Source organism: Bubalus bubalis, chromosome 19 (genome assembly GCF_019923935.1).
Source record: "Bubalus bubalis isolate 160015118507 breed Murrah chromosome 19, NDDB_SH_1, whole genome shotgun sequence".
NCBI lineage: Eukaryota > Metazoa > Chordata > Mammalia > Artiodactyla > Bovidae > Bubalus > Bubalus bubalis.
This window is the reverse complement of record NC_059175.1, coordinates 29,290,700-29,315,224: the sequence shown is the minus strand read 5'-3', so window position 1 is coordinate 29,315,224 and position 24,525 is coordinate 29,290,700. Positions and strand designations below refer to the sequence as shown.

General features: G+C 37.6%; 1 protein-coding gene across 1 annotated transcript in view; it reads right to left on the bottom strand.

The window, feature by feature from the left end:
• Window positions 1–24,525, bottom strand: part of HCN1 (hyperpolarization activated cyclic nucleotide gated potassium channel 1) — a 435,721-nt gene that overhangs the window by 78,442 nt on the left and 332,754 nt on the right. The window lies entirely within an intron of this gene.

The window sequence follows — 24,525 nt, the reverse complement described above, 5'->3', positions numbered from 1 at the left end:
TAAGAGACTATGTTTGACTTGAATTTAGGATGTGGAAAAATATCAGAATGAGACTAGATCCACATAGTTTTATAGCTGAAACTTAATTTAGACACAATTTTATTTAAATAAGTACTTCTTAAACCTGATTGTTTAGAAAACTTGCGATGAGGTGGTCTTTGGGGAATGATTTGCATTTCTAACTCCAGATATTGATTCTGTTGAGGTACCTGCCTTTGTAAATTTATATACATACTCATATACATAAACACACACTTTAAAAAAAGTCCCTACAAATCAAACAGGAACCCAGAAGCACGTATATTACTTGGTAGCTTATTAGAGAATTTCAGGCTTTAAAAAACCAGAATCTGCATCTTAAGAAAGATGCCCTGGATGACTCACACACATTTAAATTTGAGAAATATTCCCTTGATATTTCAAATGCAGGCAGTCATAAGACTATACTTTGAAAAAAATTGGTTAGAACCCCCTAAATTAGTTCCACTGTGCAGATGATAAAGCTGAGTACAAATAAAAAGGTAGGTAATAAAACTGGATGAAGATAATGGAAAAAAATCTTTCCTTAAACATGACACATTTGGTGTATTATCTATGAATATTTTTGTTTCAAATCTTTTCCTGATAACAGAACTCAAGCCAGAAGATCTAGATGACTGGACTCCTTGCCCATAATTATGTAAATATAACTGGTAATTAATAAATATACCTAATGGGAAACAGCAACCCATTGTATTGTACTTCTTCAAATATTTTTAAGTACATTATTTACTCATAAAATTCATATTTTGGGGACATTCTCTTTTAGAGATTAGTATTCTCAAAGGAAATACAGCTTTGTCATGAGATCCCTTTACTTTGTCACCAGGCTGTTCCTTAAAGTAAAGCCTGCTGGCCTAACTACTGTGGGTGTTACCTACAGTAACCCTAGTAGGTTACACACATATATACACACACATTTACATATTAAAGTAAAGCCTGCAGGCTTACTACTACTGTAGGCATGCACACACACATATATTGATGACTTTGAGCTGTTGTGCTTGAGAATACTCTTGAGAGTCCCTTGGACAGCAGGGAGATCAAACCAGTAAATCCTACAGTAAATCAACTCTGAACATTCATTGGAAAGACTGATGCTAAAGCTGAAGCTCCAACATTATGGCCACCTGATATGAAGAGTCGACTCTTGGAAAAGAACCTGATGCTGGGAAAGATTGAGGGCAGGAAAGTAGGGGGTGACAGGATGAGATGGTTGGATGGCACCACTGACTCAATGGACATGAGCTTGAGCAAACTCCAGGAAACAGTGAAGGACATAGTGAAGCTGGGTGTGCTGCAGTCCATGGGGTCGCAAACCAGTCAAGACACTACTTAGCGACTGAACCACAACAAATATATATGCATATGCGTGTGTGCATATTCAGTCGCTTCAGTCATGTCTGACTCTCCGCAACCCTATGAACTGAAGCCAGGCCCCTCTGTTGGTGGGATTTTCCATGCAAGAATGCTGGAGTGGGTTGCCATGTTCTCCTCCGGAGATCTTCCTGACCCAGGGATGGAACCTGGGTCTTTGGGGTTGCAGGAAGATTCTTTACTTGCTGAGCCATCTGGAAAGCCAATATGGGCTTCAGATATATGTATACACACACTTATATGAAGCAAATTGATTGTGATTTCAGGCTCTGAATTTAGGCACCAATGCTGTCACTGGCATCGTGTGTAAGTGGCTTCTTGTATGTACTTGAGAAGACTGGGTTAATTTTTCCTGAAGAAGTCAGAATCTGTGTGCCTACTTAATCTTGGTAGCCTACACCTAGCTAGAGACCTGGGATTCAGCCTGCTTGGCCCCTTGTGCAGCTGGTTCTAAGGAAAGAAGTGTCAGCTTTTCTCTATCCTACAAGATTGCTGTGTAGGATAAAGTTCATTTGCAGCTGGACTGGAAAAGCTCTATGCTTATTTTTAGCAACATTTGTGCATCTGATTTTTACTTATAGCCAAGAAGAAGGCAGTGGGATATTTGATGAACTGTTTAGGATCCAAAATACCACTGGAGATCCACAAAGCTAACTTCTGCATGAGTGATTAGCAACTAGCCTACTTGATTCGACTAATTTGAGTGGACTATTTAAAGACCTACTGAGAGCTTTGTTGGTGAGCGCTCCCCAAACCGACTCTTTTGTGACTTCAAGGACTATAGCCAACCGGGCTCCTATGTCCATAGGATTTCTCAGGCAAGAATACTAGAATGGGTTGCTGTTTCCTTCTCCAGAGGATCTTTCCAACCTAGGGATCAAACGCGAGTCTCCTGCATTGGCAAACAGGTTCTTTACCACTGAGTCACCAGGGAAACCTGAAGACTGGTCAGTTCTATCAAATATCCAAACTTGGGAAAACAATAAAATAGCTTCAGACAACAGAGCTGCCACAGTTTGGACACTTACAACATTGATGAAAGTCCTTTTGATTCTGGGCAAATGAAGAATTCTAACCTGCAGAATTCTTTCTGTAGGACCAGTATGTGTCAGGTAACCTCTACTCACTTTTCTCAGCTGACTGCTTGCCAATACAGTGCTTGGGGTGATGAGAATCTTGAATGTTAACTGGCATACTGAGCTCTAGATTTCTCCCCTCTCTACATGCATCTCTGGGGTATGGGAGGCAGCATTAAAATTTAGCAGCATTTTAATCATTTTGGAAAATTTGTGCCTGTATGCAAAAGTCTACTCGTCTAGAGAAAAAAAAATAATCTGCTATATGAATAATCTCTGAAGTTAAAAAACTAATACTTGATTAGCTAAATAAAAATGTGACCTATAAAATTACTTAATTTTCACAGAAAGTCAAGATGGGTTGAGTCTACTTATTTTTCCTTCTTTTCAATCCCTTTAGACTTCAACTTAATGATCTACAGTAGGAGGGTGTTATACCAATGGATCTTCCTTGTTTCTTCAGACAGAAGTTCTATGAATATTTTTTTGTCTTTTACGGAGTTCAGTTCATTACTGAGTTCAGTTGACTTTGAGCATATATTACATATTTTAAACATTCACTCACAGAAATGATTTATCTAACAAGTATTAATTGATTGCTGTGTGCCAGTGGTTCTCAAGGTGTGGTTGCCAAAACATCAGTATAATCTGGGAACTTAGAAAGGCACATTCGTAGTCTCTATCCTAGGCCCACTGAATAAGAAACTCTGAATTAGAAAGTCTGGCAGTTGTGTTTTAACAGGTCCTCCATACACTAAAATATCAGAACCATTTCTATATGCCAAGTACTGTGTTATCTTAGGACGTAAGGAAGTACATTTGAGGGAGTGTACGGGAAAGAAAAAGAAATCCAGTTTTTGACAAGCTAAGTTTAAGATGCTCATGGCACATTCTAATGCTTATATGTAGGTCAGGCACTCAGAAGATAAAACACGCACAGAGTCAGTGACTAAGGGATCAGCAAGGATGCGTCAAATGAAGACATAAAAAGACAAAAAGTGGGACCGATATTTTAAAAGCAGTTGAGTCATGGACCTTGAGCAAGTTAAGGGAACTCATATTAGCCAGCAAGATGTAAGAGCAGACAGAAAAGCCTGGTTAACAAAATCCAAAGAAGGATAAAGTTTCAAAGGATAAGGGGCCACTCAAAATGAGTATATTTGGAGAGAAGAGATATTGAACCATGCTCCGAGAACTTGGGAATTATGTTGGAACACAACACTTACTGAAAAGCTATTTCTTATGAATAAAAATATCACTTTCATGTGAAGTGAAGAAATAAAAATAATAAGCAAATTTTTGAAGAGGATATCTAATGGTAGGGGGACAGGGAAATAAACTAGGTGTTAAAATTATGCATAAGCTGGCAAAGTATTAATAAAAATGAAAAATAAAATAACAGGTTCTGTTAATTCTAGTGATGTGTATACATATATGTATATAAAAGATAACCTGCATAATAGATAACTAATCAATAAATTTTTGAAAAGCAAAGATTCAAATACAATTATTTCTGGAATATACAAAATCAAAAATTCATTGTAAGATTTACAAACTATAAAAGAGGTGCCATTTAAAAGTGTAATGTACTTCTATATTTTAAATGTTCTGTGCAATTAAAGTTATAAGAAGCTGAAGTTGACTGGTTCTATAAAGACCTACAACATCTTCCAGAACTAACACCAGAAAAAGATGTCCTTATCATTATAGGAGATTGGAATGCAAAAGTAGGAAATCAAGAATACAAGGGATAACTGGTAAGTTTAGCCTTGAAGTACAAAATGAAGCAAGGTAAAGGCTAACAGAGCTTTGTCAAGAAAACATACTGGCGATAGCCAATATCTTTTTAAACAACAATCCAATAAACAACTCTACACATGGATATCACTAGATGGTCAATACCAAAATCAGATTGATTATGTTCTCTGCAGCCAAAGATGGAGAAGCTCTGTACAGTCACCAAAAATAAGACCTGGTCCTGACTGGGGCTCCTTATTGAGCTCCTTATTGCAAAATTCAGGCTAAAATTGAAGAAAATAGGGAAAGCCACTAGGTCATTCAGGTATGACCTAAATAAAATCCCTTATGATAATACAGTAGAGGTACAAACAGGGCCAAGTCAATAATTGGTAGACAGAGTGCCTGAAGAACTATGGACAGAGGTTCTTAACATTGTATAGGAGGCAGCGGCCAAAACCATTCCAAACAAAAAGAAATGCAAGAAGGCAAAGTGGTTGCATAAGGAGGCTTTACACATAGCTGAGCAAAGAAGAAAAGCAAAAGGCAAGGGAGAAAGGAAAGATATACCCAACTGAATGCAGAGTTCCCAAGAATAGCAAGGAGAAGTAAGATGGCCTTCTGAAATGAACAATGCAAAGAAATAGAGGAAAATAATAGAATGGGTAAGACTAGATATCTCTGCAATAAAATTGGAGATATAAAGAGAAAGTTTCATGCAAGGATGAGCACAATAAAGGAGAGAAATGGTAAGGACCTAAGAGAAGCAGAAGAGATTAAGAAGAGGTGGCAAGAATATACAGAACTACACAACATAGACCTTCATGACCCAGATAACCATGATGGTATGGTCACTAACCTAGAGCCAGGTATCCTGGAGTGTGAAGTCAAGTGGGCCTTAGGAAGCATTATGATGAACAAAGTTAGTAGAGGTGACAGAATTCCAGCTGAGCTATTTCAAACCTTAAAAGATGCTGCTGCTTAAGTGCTGTATTCAATATACCAGCAAATTTGGAAAACTCAGCAGTGGCCACAGGACTGGAAAAGGACAGTTTTCATTCAAATCTCAAAGAAGGGCAATGCCAAAGAATGTTCAAACTACCATATAATTACTCTCATTTCACATGCTAGTAAAGATATGCTCAAAATCCTCCAAGCTAGGATTCAGCAGTATGTGAACCAAGAACTTTGAGATGTACAAGCTGGGTTTAAAAAAGTCAGAGGAACAAGAGATCAAATTGCCAACATTCTTTGGATCATGGAAAGCAAGGAAGTTCCAGACAAACATCTAATTCTGCTTTATTGACTATGCTAAACACTTTGACTGTATGGATCACAACAAAGTTGGAAAATTCTTAAAGAGATGGGAGTATCAGACCACCTTACCTGTTTCTTGAGAAACCTGCACGAGAGTAAATAAACAGCAATTAGAACTGGACATGGAACAATGAACTGGTTCAAAATTGGGAAAGGAGTACAAAAAGGCTATATATATTGTCACCCTGCTTGTTTAACTTATATGCAGAGTACATCATAAGAAATGCTGGGCTGGACAAGTACAAGCTGGAATCAAGTTTGCAGGGAGAAATATCAATAACCTCAGATATGCTGATGTACCACCCTAATGGCAGAGAGCAAAGAGGAACTAAAGAACCTCTTGATGAAGGTGAAACAGGAGAGTGAAAAAGTTGGCTTAAAACTCAACATTCAAAAAACTAAGATCATGTCACCCGGTCCCATCACTTCATGGCAAATAGATGAGGAAAAAGTGGAAACAGTGACAGACTTCATTATTTTGGGCTCCAAAATCACTGTGGATGGTGACTGCGGCCATGAAAAAGATGCTTTTTCACATCCATTAAAACATGCTTTCTCCTTGGAAGAAAAGCTTTGACAAACCTAGACAGCATAGAGACATCACTAAACAAACGTAGAGACACCACTTTGCTGACAAAGATCCATATAGTCAAAGCTATGGTTTCCAGTAGTCATGAATGGGTGTGAGAGTTAGATCCTAAAGAAGGTTGAGCACCAAAAAAATCGATGCTTTCAAATTGTGATGCTGGAAAGGATTCTTGAGAGTCCCTTTGACTGCATGGAGATCAAAATCCTAAAGGAAATCAACCTTGAATATGCATTTAAAGGACTGTTCTGAAGGCGAAGCTCCAATACTCTGGCCACCTGATGGGAAGAACCAATTCACTGAAACAGACCTTTATGGTGGGAAAGATTGAGGGCAGGAGGAGGTGGGAGTGACAGAGCATGAGATGGACATGAATTTGAACAAACTCTGACAGAGAGTGGAGGACAGAGAAGCCTGGCATGCTAGAGTCCATGTTGTCACAAAGAGTTGGACAGGACTTAGTGAATGAAAAGCAGCAGCAACAATTATATAATACACATGTATATGACATATATAATGCATGTACATGATAATATAGGGTTTCAGAAGAGGCAACCCCAATATGCACCACTTTTTCATGTTGACTATTTTTTGCTACAGGCAGTGGAGACCCTGTTGGCTCAAGATAAATTATTTCCCTTTGCTTAATTACTTAGGATAATTTAAATTGGGGAATTTTCCCAGAGAAAGAGTTATTTCCAGAGAGTTTTATCTAAGTGGCCCCATCAGTATGAGTGGATAAACATCTAACTACCCACCAACCCTCTTCTTTTTTAATCATTCTGTGAGTTACTCTCCTGTCTTTGAGAGTTCCAGATCCTTCTCCCATTCCCAGGATAGTATATACACCTTAGTCTACCTCTTTGTCTCTGAACCTCCCCTGTATGCGGGGTCTCTGATCCTAGCAATTATGTGGAATTCATATACATACCAAAAATTAAATGTGGTTTTCACCTGTTAACTGGTTCAACTTAATTTAGTTCTTAGACCAAAAGGAAGAACCTAGAAGGATAGAAGGAATTTTCTTTCTCCCTGACAATAATAGAAATGAGCTCAAATAGAGTGTTTATAACAATTACAAATATTCATTGTCACTTCCAGCAGTCTCACTTCTCCCATGTCATCATTTTTATTTATTTTTAATTAGAGGATAATTGCCTTACAATGTTGTGTTGGTTTCTGCCATACAACAACACAAATCAGCTCTAACTATATATATCTATAGATAGATAGATAGATATAGATATATATGCATATATGGAGAGGGCATGGCAACCCACAGCAGTATTCTTGCCTGGAGAGTCCCAGGGATGGGGGAGCCTGTTGGGCTGCCATCTATGGGGTCTCACAGAGTTGGACACAACTGAAGCGACTTAGCAGCATATATATATATTATATATATATTATATATATATATATATATATCTCCCCCTTCCTTCTTGAGCTTTGAGCCTCTCTCCAATCCATCCTGAATCCCACCCCTCTAGGTTGTCACAGAGTGCCAGGTTGGGCTCCCTGTGTCATATAGCAGCTTCCCACTAGCTATCTATTTGACACATGGTAGTGTATATATTGGAGACGGCAATGGCACCCCACTCCAATGTTCTTGAGCCTGGAAAATCCCGTGGACGGAGGAGCCTGGTAGGCTACAGTCCATGGGGTCACGAAGAGTCGGACACAACTGAGTGACTTAGCAGCAGCAGTGTATATATATCAATACTACTTTTTCAATTCATTCCACCCTGTCCTTACCACACTATGTCCACAAGTCCATTCTCTATGTCTGCATCTCTATTCCTGTCCTGCGACCAAAGGTGTTTAGTCCATATTTCTAAGCAATATGCTTCTGTCTCTATTTCTCATACGGATTAATTATAGGTATCATTTATTGACTTTTTGCCATAGGAAAGAGGTTTAACTACTTACAGTCCCGTATCTTTTCAGTTCTTCTCTCATGCTAGAATTCTGTTACTAGTGCTAATTCTTTCCTATCCCTTTATAACTTGACATAATCTATTTATACCTTTTTTTTTTTTTTTCAGAGAACCCTAGGCAAATTTACTAGATGAAAGTAACAAACTCTCTCCTTCATCCTACTGTCTAACTTTGGTTGTCTCTACTTTTAAGATGTAAAAGTGGATATAATTTTGTACTCATAATTGAACCTACCAAACCCATAGTGTCTGCATTATTCTGATCATGTGTCATGATGATAAGTGGAGCATTTGATGACATTTTCTTTTCTTTCATGGATTTTTAAATGACTTTTATTTCTTGCACAAATAGCTCTTATTTTAGTGTCATATTTTCCCAGTTTCCTTATCCTACCCAATATCTATTGAGTTTTCTTCAGAGATTTTCCTTTATGATTTCCCTACAACATCCCTGGTTGGGTTCACTGTTCCTAGATCCTATGTTTTCCTTTTGGTTTATTTATTCAGGTTGCTGAAACCAATCCCAAAGTAAACAACTAAGAACTATTGAGTGGGAATATAGGTTTTTGGAATGACTTTTTTTGTCTGAAAATATTTCTGTTAGACTCAGACTACATGACAGAATTCTAGGCTGAACTCCTCTAGTTGGATGTGGGGCTTTGGGATGATGAATTCACTTAGCTGGATATGGTCCATGTTTCCTATCACATATTTCATATATTTTTTCTCTGTGTTTACCCCCACATTTCCCTATAATCCCTAATTTTTTTTCTACATTTTTCTGCACTCTTGAATATTTCCTGAAATTCCTAGAACTCATTTTAATTCCAAACATTTTTTCATTTCCTTTGAGCTTTTATTTTCTTAAGTTTATTGTGTTCAGATTAGAAATATATCGATATATGAAATTAAGAAGTAATTTAAAGGCATCCTTTTATTCCTGAAAAATCTGGGATGCCTCAATAGAGGGGAACTGAAAAGTATCCACTGAGTTAGGTTCAGTAAAGTTTTTGGTGACTTGGCAGTTGGTGGTTTCATTGGACTCTGTATACAATAGGAGCGGGAACAATTCAAAACAAGTTGCAAATGATTTGAGAGTGACTGGAAATAAGAAGTGAAGATGGAAATTGCAAATGTGATCATCTATCTGACATCGTCTAGTTAAAAGCAGTGAACTAGAATGATGGCTCAGTAAAGGTAAGCAATTAAAAAAAAAACCTTTAAATTACATTTATATTGTTTTTCTGTTCATGAAATAATACCATTACCAGAAAACTGAATCACTCGTATTTTAATATTCCCCAGTACTTTGTGGCTCAGCTGGTAAAGAATCCACCTGCAATGAGGGAGACCTGGGTTCGATTCCTGGGTTGAAAAGATCCCCTGGAGTAGGGAAAGGACAGTATAACTCCAGTATTCCGGCCTGGAGAATTCCATGGACTGTATAGTCCATGGGGTCACCAAGAATTGGACACAACTGAGTGACTTTCACTTTCACTCCTTTATCCTGGGCTTCCCTAGTGGCTCAGTGGTGAAGGATATGTCTGCCAAAACAGGAGACTCCAGTTCAATCCTTAGGTGAGAAGATCCCTTGGAGAAGGAAATGGCAACCCACTCCAGTATTCCTGCCTGGAAAATCCCATGGACAGAGGAGCAGCGACTAAACAAAAATAACTCCTTCATCCTAATCCTCAAGACGTTACCAAATTATGTAAATTTGACCTGCCAAAGTTTTAATAATTTGCCTTTCCCCTACATCACTATTATTATCATTCTAGTCAAAGTAACTTTATCCTTTAAACTAATTCCTAGCTTTCCAACCACATTCTTTGTATCTATTTGCACATGCCTTCTTACAATCCTAATTCATTTTTCATAATCCAGACAGAGAAATCTTTTTAAAATGTTAGGCTTATTGTCACTCCTTACCTTAAAGCCTTTTAATGGCCTCTCAGGTCAAGTCCAACTCCCTTGGCCTATATGGGCCTCTCGTGCTCTGCCTCCTGCATTCTCTTTTGTCACTATGCCCTGGTAGAGTAAGTATCTTTCATGTTTCATATGAAAGCTCTACCAGTTTTATGGCCAAGAATATACTTAGCTTAATTAATATTAATATATACAAACACTACATTCCTCAAGCTATTTATATGGAATTTTATTAGATAACAAATTTAGTTTTGGTTTAATAAAATGATTTAAAATATTCAGTGCTTCAAATAAGAAACTGACTATGATAATCATCAATAGATATCTGTGAATATATATATGTATATATAATATATAGGCATACATATATATAAAGTGAGTTTCAAAAACATACGCCAACCAAAATAAGTTATTCTCTTTAGCATGCACAAACATTGCTATTAAGGGCTTCCCAGGTGGCGCTAGTGGTAAAGAACATGCCTGCCAAGGCAGGAGTAAGAGACTAAGGTTCAATCCCTACATTGGGAAAATCCCTTGGAGAAGGAAATGGCAACTCACTCTAGTATTTTTGCCTGGGAAATCCATGCACAGGGAGCCTGGAGGGATATAGTCCTTAGAATCTCAAGGAGTGGGATATGATTGAAGCATCTTAGCACACTTGTTCTTTTTAGAATATATTTGATAATAGCTACTTTATGATACATTTCCAGAATATTCTATTTTACTCACATAATTCATAAGGTTCATTTAACTGTCTTACAAATAGGCAAAAAAGAAAAGTATTACATAGGTCATTATACCAAATATAGGCAAAATAAATAAAAGATTTTTAAAGTTTTACTTATCATTACATATACTTTGTATTATGCATTTTCAGCATACACCAAAAATAAAATTTTAATTCAAATACAAACAAGAGGAAAGAAAAAAAGGTGCAACTCACTCAACACCTTTAGTGTTGCCTCTGCTGCTGCTAAGTTGCTTCAGTTGTGTCTGACTCTATGCAACCCCATAGATGGCAGCCCACCAGGCTCCCCCATCCCTGGTATTCTCCAGGCAAGAACACTGGAGTGGGTTGCCATTTAAACTTAAAACATGAGGGTTTTTTACAGCCCTCACTTCCTGACATAGTACAGGTTTGCTACAGAGATAGATATTATTACCATAAGATCCTCCTTAAAAACTCTATACTTATTGTGATATTCAGAATAACATGGCTGCAATTCTTATTTCTAAAAACATATTTTTCACTGTTATCTTCAGAACAGTTTTATTTGGAAAAATAGAAGAATAGAACACCTTTGTAAATGACAATAAAGGGCAATGAATAACAAAAAATGCATTACACATTAGTATAAACCATTGTATAATTTAGTCATGCTATTAAAACATTATTCTACTTACAAGTAATTATTGGGAAAAATCACTAAATAGCAAATAGTTTAAAAATCCAATTGAATTAAAATACATCTTATGTGCAATATAAATACAACATATAAAAATGATGCTTTTCTTACAGAATAAAAATTAACTTAAGGTTTATTTTAAATGATTAGATGTTGCAAATTTTAAATATACTGAGAAAAATAACAATCCATAAAAATATTTAAAATTTCCTATAAAGACCAAACTTTTTTGTTTTTTTTATGTTTAATCCAATATCATTGGATTTATTACTAAGGTATCATAAGTTTTCCAAAGATATTTTCAACATTGTCATTTCTTTACATGGTAAATTAATCTATTGTGTTATTATATTTTTAAATAAAAGAATCCCTTTTTATATAGACATTAAAAGCTAGGTTTCATGTAAGTGAGTTTACCAAGTAGTATTTCTAAAATATTTATAGCGGATATTGAATCATTTTCAAAAATAATGTTATAAACAGCAAAATGTTCAACTGACACTTACTGAAGAAAAGGTTTCTTTTAGCAAAAATGGATTCCTCATTATTATGTGAAATCCTTTCAAGCAGCATAATAGATTAAGTCAAATAATAATAAATGAATCCAAATAAACCTAAATTTGACTTTCAACATGTTAAAATGTAAACAAAATTAAAAGCTAATGGTACATTTTCCATGGTTGTAAAGTTGCTTTTTTTTTTTCTCCCTGCAAAAATCTGTGTGAAATACTTTATTTTTTTTCTTCATTTTACTTTGTCTTTTTGGAAAGCTGGAAATCAAATATGGGTTTCACTATAAGAAAGTGAATTCTTCAGCTGTAAGAATATGGGGAAAGATTTTTGTGGTAATGAATATGTATCAATTTGACCTGGAAATCTATCAAATTTACAACCTAATGGGTGATCTTAAAATTCTTACAGAAAATGTTACTAGATAAAAATAGTTATTCTTCCACCCAGAATGATCTTCCATTACAAGCAGACACTTGACCTCTTGTGTATGGAAACTAGCAGTATCTATTTAGATATTTCACAAAATATATTTGAATATAAATGCAAGATTTTTAAAAAATTGGAAATTGTGTATCATACCTTTTCCTTCTTTCCTTCCTTCCTCCCTTCCTTCTTCCTTTTCTCTCTCTCTCTCTCTTTCTTTTTATATTTTTGGTTTGAAAATGGCCAGATTTCAAAAAAGTTTGACAAAAGTCAGAGAAAAACTGTTTAAGAGTTAACTGAGCAAGTAATTGAAAATAATAGTAGTAATGAGAATTCAATGTACTTAGCAATTAGAAGAAAATGCTTAACTACAAAATAAATTGTTTAGGTAAAATAATTTTCAGTTCAGTTCAGTTGCTCAGTCATATCTGACTCTTTGCGATCTCATGATCCCATGCCAGGCCTCCCTGTCCATCACCAACTCCCAGAGTTAACTCAAACTCACGTCCTTCGAGTCAGTGATGCCATCCAGACATCTCATCCTCTGTCATCCCCTTATACTCCTGCCCCCAATTCCTCCCAGCATCAGAGTCTTTTCCAATGAGTCAACTCTTTGCATGAGGTGGCCGAAGTACTGGAGTTTCAGCTTTAGCATCATTCCTTCCAAAGAACACCCAGAACCGATCTTCTTTAGAATGGACTGGTTGGATCTCCTTGCAGTCCAAGGGACTCTCAAGAGTTCTCCAACACCACAGTTCAAAAGCATCAATTCTTCGGCACTCAGCTTTCTTCACAGCCCAACTCTCCCATCCATACATGACCACTGGAAAAACCATAGCCTTGACTAGATGGACCTTTGTTGGCAAAGTAATGTCTCTGCTTTTGAATATGCTATCTAGGTTGGTCATAACTTTCCTTCCAAGGAGTAAGCGTCTTTTAATTTCATGGCTGCAATCACCATCTGCGGTAAATTTGGAGCCCAGAAAAATAAAGTCTGACACTGTTTCCACTGTTTCCCCATCTATTTCCCATTAAGTGATTTTACAAAGTTAATTTTTAGCAATTATAGAATAAAGGCCAAGGGGGATAGATGACTGCCAGAAATTGAAACAGTCATTATTATCATTATAACAGTGTTAAAATACGTGCTTGGATACTTCAGAAATCCTTTAGAGTGTCTTCCTGCTCTGAATGCTTTGATCTCTATCACTGCAATTTTTCTCAATCTGTGTGTTTGTGTGCCTCTCTTTGTGGGTGCATATAAGAAAATGGTTTTCATCCTTAATTCAACAAGAGTACAGATTGACATACCAATAACCCCAGATGTGCAGATGACACCACCCTTATGGCAGAAAGTGAAGAGGAACTCTAAAGCCTCTTGATGAAAGTGAAAGTGGAGAGTGAAAAAGTTGGCTTAAAGCTCAGCATTCAGAAAACAAAGATCATGGCATCTGGTCCCATCACTTCATGGCAAATAGATGGGGAAACAGTGGAAACAGTGTCAGACTTAATTTTGGGGGGCTCCAAAATCACTGCAGATGGTGACTGCAGCCATGAAATTAAAAGACGCTTACTTCTTGGAAGGAAAGTTATGACCAACCTAGATAGCATATTCAAAAGCAGAGACATTACTTTGCCAACAAAGGTCCATCTAGTCAAGGCTATGGTTTTTCCAGTGGTCATGTATGGATGGGAGAGTTGGGCTGTGAAGAAAGCTGGGTGCCGAAGAATTGATGCTTTTGAACTGTGGTGTTGGAGAACTCTTGAGAGTCCCTTGGACTGCAAGGAGATCCAACCAGTCCATTCTAAAGAAGATCGGTTCTGGGTGTTCTTTGGATAGCATATTCAAAAGCAGAGACATTACTTTGCCAACAAAGGTTCGTCTAGTCAAGGCTATGGTTTTTCCAGTGGTCATGTATGGATGGGAGAGTTGGGCTGTGAAGAAAGCTGAGTGCCGAAGAATTGATGCTTTTGAACTGTGGTGTTGGAGAAGACTCTTGAGAGTCCCTTGGACTGCAAGGAGATTCAACCAATCCATTCTGAATGAGATCAGCCCTGTGATTTCTTTGGAAGGAATGATGCTAAAGCTGAAACTCCAGTACTTTGGCCACCTCATGCGAAGAGTTGACTCATTGGAAAAGACTCTGATGCTGGGAGGGATCGGGGGCAGGAGGAGAAGGGGACGACAGAGGATGAGATGGCTGGATGGCATCACTGACTCGATGGACGTGAGTCTGAGTGAACTCCGGGAGTTGGTGATGGACAGGGAGGCCTGGAGTGCTGCTATTCATGGGGTCACAGAGAGTCGGACACGACTGAGTGACTGAACTGAACTGAAAAGAGCAACATACCATAATCATCTAATCACTCTGTTATTTTTCAATGTTTTGTTCAATCTCTAATTCATGTTCAACTTTCTGCAACCCCATGGATTGTTGCTTGCCAGGCTCCTCTGTCCTCCACTGTCTCAGATTTGCTCAAATTCATGTCCACTGAGCCAGTGATGCCAACCAATCATCTCATCCTCTCTCACTGCCTTCTTCTCCGGCCCTCCATCCTTCTCATCATCAACATCTTTTCCACTGAGTTGGCTCTTTGCATCAGGTGGCCAAAGTATGTGAGGTTCAGCTATAGCAACAATTCTTCCAATGAATATTCAGGATTGATTTCTTTTAGGATTGACTGGTTGGATCTTCTTGCTGTCCAAGGGACTCTTAAGAGTCTTTTCCAGCACCACTATTTGAAAGTATCGATTCTTTGGCATTCAGCCTTCTTTATCATCTAACTCTCATATCTTTTCATGAGTACTGGAAAAACTGTAGCTTTGACCATATGGACCTTTGTCAGCAAAGTGATGTTTCTGCTTTTCACTATGCTGTCTAGGATTGCCAAAGCTCTCCTTCCAAGGAGCAAGTGTCTTTTAATTTCATGGCTACAGTCACTGTCTGCAGTGGTTTTGGAGCCCAAGGAAATAACATTTGTCATTGCTTCCACTTTTTCCCCCCTGTTTGCCATGAAGTGATGAGACCCAGTGTCATGATCTTTGTTTTTGGAATGTTGCACTTTAATTGATGTTATTCACTCTACTCTTTCACCCTCATGAAGAGGCTTTTGAGTTTGTCTTCACTTTTTGCCATTAGAGTGATATCATGTACTTATCTGAGGTTGTTGATATTTCTCCAAGCAATCATAATTCCAGTTTGTGATTCATCCATCCCAGCATTTCACATGATGTATTCTGCATATAAGTTAAATAAACAGGGTGACAACACATAGGCTTGTCATACTCCTTTCCCAATTTTGAACCAGACTGTTGTTCCATGTCCAGTTCTAACTGTTGCTTTTTGACCTGCATATGGGTTTCTCAGGAGACAGGTAAGGTAGTCTGGTATGCTCATATTTTGAATTTTCCACAGTTCGTTGTAATCCATACAGTCAAAGGCTTTAACATGGTCAATGAAGAAGAAGATGTTTGTCTGAACTCCCTTGCTTTCGATGATCCAACAAATATTGGCAATTTGACCTACTGTTCCTCTGCCTTTTCTAAATCCAGCTTGTACATCAAGACTTCTCTGTTCATATACTGTTGAAGTGTAGCTTGAAGGATTTTGAGCATAACTTTGCCAGCTTGTGAAATAAGAGCAACTGTTTGGTAGTCTGAACATTGTTTGGCATTGCCCTTCTTTGGGATTGAAATGAAAAGTGACTTTTTCCAGTGTTGTGGCCACTGCCAAGTTTTCCAAATTTGCTAGGATATTGAGTACACCAATTTAACAGCATACTCTTAGGATTTGAAAGAGTTCAGCTGAAATGCCATCACCTCCTCTAGCTTTGTTTGCAGCATTGCTTCCTAAGGCCCTCTTGACTTCACATTCCAGGATGGCTGGCTCTAGATGAGTGACATATTATCGTGGTCATCCAGGTCATAAGACTTTTTTGTATAGTTCTGTGTATTCTTGTCGCATCTTCTTAATCTCTTTGCTTCTGTTAGGTCCTTACTGTTTCTGTCCTTTATCATGCCCATCCTTGTATGAAATGTTCCCTTCATTTCTCCAATTTCTTTGACGAGATCTCTAGTCTTTCCCATTCTATTGTTTTTCTCTATTTCTTTGCATTGTTCATTTATGAAGTCCTTCTTATCTCTCCTTGTTACTCTTTGGAACTCTGCGAATGCAGAGTACATCTTTCCCTTGGGTATATCTTTGCCTTGGGTATATCTTTGCCTTTCTCCCTTGACTTTCACTTCTTTCTTCAGTTATTTTTCATTTTTTAATTGGACAACATAGCATTCTATGCTGTCAAAACACTTTCACTTCCCTCCCCTGACAAATTCTTTCATTCATAGATAATCACCTTACCTAAAATTTCAGAGGAATAGGAGCCTTCACACAAGGATATCTATTAACTCATTTAGAAACTTACCTATATTTTTTCCTCTTTCCTTCTTTCTCTTGCCATAATGGAAAAAGTGTCTTTTCTCTCATATGAAACTAACTGTTCAGTTGTGTTCGGATATCATTTCCTCACCCCTCCACAGAACCATTACCCCATCCGCTATACTTTCTATCTGGTATGTTCGGTGTTCTCTCTGTATTGTTGGCTCCAGCCAAATAGCTTTTAAATAAACTCACCTCTCTACCATTTTAATGAACATGAGTTTGAGCAAACTCCAGGAGACAGTGAAGGACAGGGAAGCCTGGCATGCTATAGTCCATGGGTTTGCAAAGATTTGGACACAACTTAGTAAATAAACAACAACCACCTCTTCAGTTAATAGTTATAAAAATAATATCTAATCCTTGAATATAACAAACTATTTCCCCAAAACTCGACTGAACAGTACTCACATTTACTTGTTTAATTCTTACAACAACCTTAGGAAAGTGAAAGTATCAGTCACTCAGTTGTGTTTGATTCTTTGCCACACCATGAACTGTATGGACTGTAGCCTGCCAGGCTTCTCTGTCCATGGAATTCTCCAGGCAAGAATACTGCAGTGGGTTGCCATTTAGTTATTCCCATTATGTTTATGCTACAGATGATGAAACTGACACACAGATAATTTAAATAATATATGTAAAGTCAAGCAGCTAGTTAGTATTGTAGCCAGGATTTGAACCCAGGCAATCTGGATCCAAAGTTCTTGCTGTTAATTCACTACATGATATTCCTGTCTTCAAAAAGTTCCTCTCAATTGAGCATAAGTAGCTCTCCATCTACCACTCTATTTTCCTCCTTCCTTTTCTCAATCAATTTATTGAAAGACTGGTCTACACTCATTATTTCATTGTCTTCTTTTCATTGAAAGTTTAAACACTGAAATGTTAAACTTTAAATAGCTTCCATTCCTTCTATTCCTTAATAATCCTCTTACGTTTCCAAAATTTCCCAATGATTACCAATAATTCAATACTTTGCAAAGATTTTCTCATTGTTATATGAACAGCATTGAAAACTAGTAGCAGACATGAATGATGCCCCATGCAACCCCTCTATTCTTGTAAGCTGGACAACTCTGCCCTCACCTGTAACTATAGTGGAGAGTCCACTCAAGATTTCTGACTCACGGCTTTCTGAGAATCCTAGAAAACTTGCTTATCTCTGGCTAGAGTTGCATGGCAGTTTGGAGATGGGGAAAGAAGTAGGTAATATTCAACCAATGAGGGACTTGAGTTTAATGATTACTGTATATCACCTCCTTCCTGGAGAAGGAAACAGCAACCCACTCCAGTATTCATGCCTGGAAAATTCCATGGACCGAGGAGCCTGGTGGGCTACAATCCATGGGGTCGCAAAGAGTCGGACACGACTGAGCGACTTGTGTGTGTGTGTGTGTGTGTGTGTGTGTATCAACTCCTTAACCTTTGAAAAGACAATTATAAGGAACATTCAGAGAGTCTCAATAAGATTAAGTTACACTTTCCCACAACTGAAAACAATAAATACTCAATTCAGTTTTCACATTAGAAAACAACTCAATAAAATGTGGAGCTTCACAGGTGGCTCAGTGGTAAAGAATCCGCCTGCCAATACAGGAGATGAAGGAGACATGGGTTCAATCCCTGGATCAGGAAGATACCCTGGAAGAGGAAATGGCAACCCATTTCCAGTATTCTTGCTGGACACAAATAAGTGAATAAAAGCAATAAAATACATGCCATTGGTTTTCTTTTTTCCTTCAGTCTTACTCTTCCTGTATCCCTGTTTTTTTCTCTTGAAATTACTACACACCCAAATGAATTATCTACACCCAAATCTTTTTCTTAGGCTTTTATAGGACAACCCAAACTAAGACATTACTATTTATTCCTTTTTTTTTAGACATATCTTATCCTTTAGTATCTCCATGTATCTTCTCTTCCTATTTTCTTTCTTCTCTCTGGCTTCCCTCTGAAGTCTTACTTGTTGATACATTTTTCATTGTTGGTCTTTCCAAGAATTGTGCCAAAGGCCTTTAAAAAATTTTTCACCTAACATATTTTCTTAAGCAAACCCTTTCTGCTCATATGAATTCAGTCACTATCAAGATACCAATATCCAAATCAACGACTCCAGTAACAAACTAACTCCTGATCTCTAGACTTAATAAGTTCGCCTTACCCTTAAGGACCTTCCTTCAAAACATGGCTCAAAAGCATATGAGATACAACATACTCAAACCTGAAAACTTACTTCTCTTCTGCATGGTTAGTCAGAGGGTCTCAGTAACACTAAGTCACACTTGCTCACATTAGAAAACAATAAATACTCAACTCAGTTTTCACATTAGAAAACAACACAATAAAACTCAACTCAGTTTTCATACTGTTTTCAGTATGAAAACATACTCCCTTCTCTATCCACACCTTCTGTATGTAACCAGCAGCCTAGGCTACAGATCTGGTTTACAGGACAATCATCTTTCTATTTCCAACACATTTTACCTTTCAGGTCAGTTCAGTCACTTAGTTGTGTCTAACTCTTTGTGACCCCATCAACTACAGCATGCCAGGCTTCCCTGTCCATCACCAACTTTCAGAGCTTACTAACTTATGTGCATTGAGTCGGTGATGCCATATAACCATCTCATTCTCTGTCATCCCCTTCTCATCCCGCCTTGCCTTCAATCTTTCCCAGCATCAGGGTCTTATCAAATGAGTCAGTTCTCCTCATCAGGTGGCCAAAGTATTGGAGATTCAGCTTCAACATCAATCCTTCCAATGAACACTCAGGACTGATCTCCTTTAGAATGGACTGGTTGGAACTCCTTGCAGTTCAAAGGACTCTCAAGAGTCTTCTCCAACACCACAGTTCAAAAGCATCAATTCTTCTGTGCTCAGCTTTCTTCACATTCCAACTCTCACATCCATACATGACCACTGGAAAAACCATAGCCTTGACTAGATGGATCTTTGTTGGCAAAGTAATGTCTCTGCTTTTCAATATGCTGTCTAGGTTAGTCATAACTTTCCTTCCAAGAGTAAGTGTCTTTTAATTTCATGGCTGCAGTTACCATCTGCAGTGATTTTGGAAACCAGGAAAATAAAGAAAGTCTTTCACTGTTTCCACTATTTCCCCATGTATTTGCCATGAAGTGATGGGACCAGATGCCATGATCTTAGTTTTCTGAATGTTGAGTTTTAAGCCAACTTTTTCACTCTCTTCTTTCACTTTCATCAAGAGTATCTTTAGTTCTTCTTTGCTTTCTGCCATTGATATTTCTCCGACAATCTGGATTCCAGCTTGTGCTTCTTCCAGCCTGGCATTTTGCATAATGTACTCTGCATATAAGTTAAATAAGCAGAGTGAAAATATACAGCCTTGATGTACTCCTTTCCCAATTTAGAACCAGTCTGTTGTTCCATGTCCGGTTCTAACTGGTGCTTCTTGACCTACATACAGATTTCTCAGGAAGCAGTAAAGGTGGCCTGGTATTCCCATTTCTTTAAGCATATTCCATAGTTTGTTGTGATCCACACAGTCAAAGGCTTTGACATAGTCAATAAAGCAGAAGTAGATGTTTTTCTGGAACTCTCTTGCTTCTTCAATGATCCAACAAATGTTGGCAATTTAATCTCTGGTTCCTCTGCATTTTCTAAAACCAGCTTGAACATCTGGAAGTTCACAGTTCATGTACTGTTGAAGCCTGGCTTGGAGAATTTTGAGCATTACTTTGCTAGCCTGTGAGATGAGTGCAATTGTGTGGTAGTTTGAACATTCTTTGGCATTACCTTTCTTTGGATTGGAATGAAAACTGATCTTTTCCAGTCCTGTGGCCACTGCTGGGTTTTCCAAATTTGCTGGCATTTTGAGTGCATCACTTTCACAGCATCATCTTTTAGGATTTGAAATAGCTCAATTGGAATTCCATCCCTTCCACTAGCTTTGTTCGTAGTGATGTTTCCTAAGGCCCACTTGACTTCTCATTCCAGAATATCTGGCTCTAGGTGAGTGATCACACCATCATGGTTATCTGGGTCATGAAGATCTTTTCGGTACAGTTCTTCTGTGTATTCTTGCCACTTCTTCTGAGTCTCTTCTGCTTCTGTTAAGTCCATACCATTTCTGTCCCATATTGCGCCCATCTTTGCATGAAATATTCCCTTGATATCTCTAATTTTCTTGAAGAGATCTCTAGTCTTTCCCATTCTATTGTTTTCCTCTATATTTTTTTGCACTGATCGCTGAGGAAGGCTTTCTTATATCTCCTATGTATTCTTTTGAAGTCTGCATTTAAATGGGTATATCTTTCCTTTTCTCCTTTGCCTTTAGCATCTCTTCCTTTCTCAGCTATTTGTAAGGCCTCCTCAGACAATCATTTTGCCTTTTTGCATTTCTTTTTCTTGGGGATGGCCTTGATCACTGCCTCCTGTACAATGACAGAAACCTCCATCCATAGTTCTTCAGGCACTCTGTCTATCAGATCTAATCCCTTGAATCTATTTGTCCCTTCCATCATATAATTGTAAGGGATTTGATTTAGGTCAGATTAAATTGTTTTCTTTACAGGACAATCCTCTCTGTTTCCAACACATTTTACCTTTATCCTCCACAAACTAATCATGTTGACCCTTGGGAATTCATTTTTAATGTTACTTTCTCTGAATACTTTTCCCTAATATCTGGGGATATTGAACTTGAATGTGCATTCAGATAATATGGGGATCTTGTTAACTACAGATGAGCATTCAGTATGCATGGGGTTGGAACTGAGACTAGGTATTTCTAACAACTTCATTGAGTTTGTTATTTAGTTTCTAAGTCGTGTCCAGGTCTTTTGTGACCCATGGAGAGTGGAGCTTGGTGGGCTGCAGTCCACAGGATTTCCCAGGGAAAAATACTGGAGTGGGTTGCCAATCCTTCTCCAGGGGAACTTCCCAAGCCAGGGATTGAACCCATGTCTCCTGCAAGTCTCCTGAATTGCAGGCAGATTCTTTACTTCTGAGCCACAAGGGAAGCCCCAACAATGTCATAGGTGATGCTTCTGGTGGCTAACAGAAAATCACAGTAGTGATCAGATTAGAGTAGATTAGATGGGCCATTCGTGCTCTGATAACAGCAAGCTTTAACCTGGTTCTTTTCCTACTATCAAAATTTCTTATACTAGACCATAAGCAACTTGTGATGTTTGCTTACTGCTGTATATCTGTTCTTACTGCGTACTGTCTATGCACAGTGACTCACATACAGTAAGTGTTCAATATTTGCTGAATTAATTAGTTACATATATTCTAAAATATTCTCTTTTTGCAAAATATATTATTTAGTTCTCCTTGGTATCAGATTTGAAGTACTTTTTAAAAGGACTAACAAAAGAACTGTTTTTATTTGGTAAGGCCAGTGTATATTAAACATTCAAACTGTTTTCCTTCTTTTTTAAATGCTAATGATACATTGTAAAGGAAAAACAAATATTTATTCACTGTGACAAAATGCCTAGTCTTTTGTATTTTTCCAGAGGATAATATGCCATATTTAAAAGAGTTGAAAGATCCATAATACAGTTCTTCCACTTTTAATTTAAATGATCCATCATTTAATTTTTAAAAATTACATGGTGAAGGACAAAGTGTTTCCTAAACTATGAGCCTATTAGTCAGTCACAAATCTAGAGGTTATATTTTACCCCAAGTTTGAACCTTATGGGCTTCCCTGGTGGCTCAGATGGTAAAGAATCTGCCTGAGATGAAGAAGACCTCAGGTCGATCCCTGGGTCAGGAAGATCCCGTAGAGAAAGTAATGGATACCCACTGCAGTATTCTCACCTGGAGAATCCCATGGACAGAGGAGCCTGGCGGGCTACAGTGCATGGGGTCACAAAGAGTCAGACACAACTGAGCAACTTTCACTTGAAGCTTATAGGTTACCCATGATTGCTGCTTTTAGACTAATAATTTGGGCTAAAATGATTAAAATCATAAAAATTTAAAAATATTCGCTGCATTGATTGTTGTGCATTATGTCTGATGTGTGTGTATGTGTATGATTCTTCAATCGAACAATGCAGTTTTAGTTATGTTGTGCCTCCATGGGAAGATATAGTCACTCTGCAATGCGGAGTTGAACATTTCTTTTAATAGTGTATTTCCAATCTTCCAATCAAATCTTTCAGCTTTTACTGATGGGTAATAAATTATTTGGGGGCTTCCCTGGTGGCTCAAAGGTAAAAAATTTGCCTGCCAATGTAGGAAACGTGAGCTTGATCCCTGTGTGGGGAAGACCCCCTGGAGAAGGAAATGACAACCCACTCCAGTGTTCTTGGCTGGGAAATCCCAAGAATAGAAGAGTCTAGTAGCCTAGGGCCCAAGGGGTCAAAAAAATCGTACATGACTTAGTGACTAAATAACAACAATTATTTACATAAGATTTCTATAAGTGCATTAAAAAGATTAATAGTTTGAAGTGAAGGACATTGTTTAAATATCACTGATACGCTTCTTCATTATTTCTGGTCAAAATATTTCTTAGTATTAGTAATAGCTTGATTTATTTCTGCAAGTCTTTCTAGTTTGTTTTTAATACAGCTGTTTCCATTTCACTGTGCTTAGCTTTCCGAATTTAAAAAAAAAAAACGGAAAATCTGAGGACACACAACAATTGCTAAGAGTAAATATCATCTGGAGAATAACTAAAAGAAGACAATGAATTAATGACTCACCAGCAAATTACCATGGAGAAGCAACATATTCAGAGAAGGAGCTTTTACAATGGTTAAAACTTACACTCCTTTGGATTAATTTGTTTTTCAAAAGTGAACAGTTCTAACAAAGATATCATTCCTTCTACACAGATTAGAAGCGTAATATAAAAGAAGATTGAAATAGATGTTAGTATAGTACTTATCAAGTCTGACATCATGTGGTATTAAGAAGCAATGAATCAGCACACACATAAATTAAGCACAGCCAGTCAAAACCCATGTTTCAGACCCAAGTACTGATATGTTGTCAGTTTCAACATGGAAAGTTTAAGTATCTCTTTTAATATGATGAAGAAGTTACATTATATAACTATTACCATAATTTTTGGTAAATACCTACCAGAGAGTAGGGTAGCTACTCTGGTAGTATTGGTAGCTGGTAGTTCAGTCAGTAAAGAATCTTCCTGCCATGCAGGAGACTTGGGTTCCATCCCTGGGTTTGAAAGATCACTGCCATATCCAAATTTTTGAACACTTCCAAAAATCTCCCTCATTCTCCCTTGTGGTCATCCTAACACTCCCACCCCTGGTCCTAGAAAACTACCAATCTGTTCTCTGTCTCTTGTTTTGCCTTTTCTATGATTTTACAATGATGCAATGATACAATATGTAATCTTTTGCATCTGGCACTTTTTTCACAGTGTGATGTTTCTGAAGTACATTCATTTTGTTGAATATGTCAGTAAATGTTTTTAAAATTGCCAAGTAATAATCCTGGGTGTGCTTTTTAAATATGTTCACCCATTCATCCCTACCTATACAAACTTAGTCTAAGTCATCATTATCTCTTATGTAGTTGATTTCAATAAACTTTTAATTGGTCTCTAAATAATAGTTAACTTTTGACTATAATCTATTCGTAAGCCAGTAACTAGTACTGTCTAAAATGTAAGTCTGACCATGAATAAAATCTGGTTTGTTTTTATAAAGTCTGGCCTTGGTTAAAATCCTCCAAGTATTCTGGTCTTAGAGTGGGAGCTGAAAGCTTTCAGTGATCTACACGTTCATATGA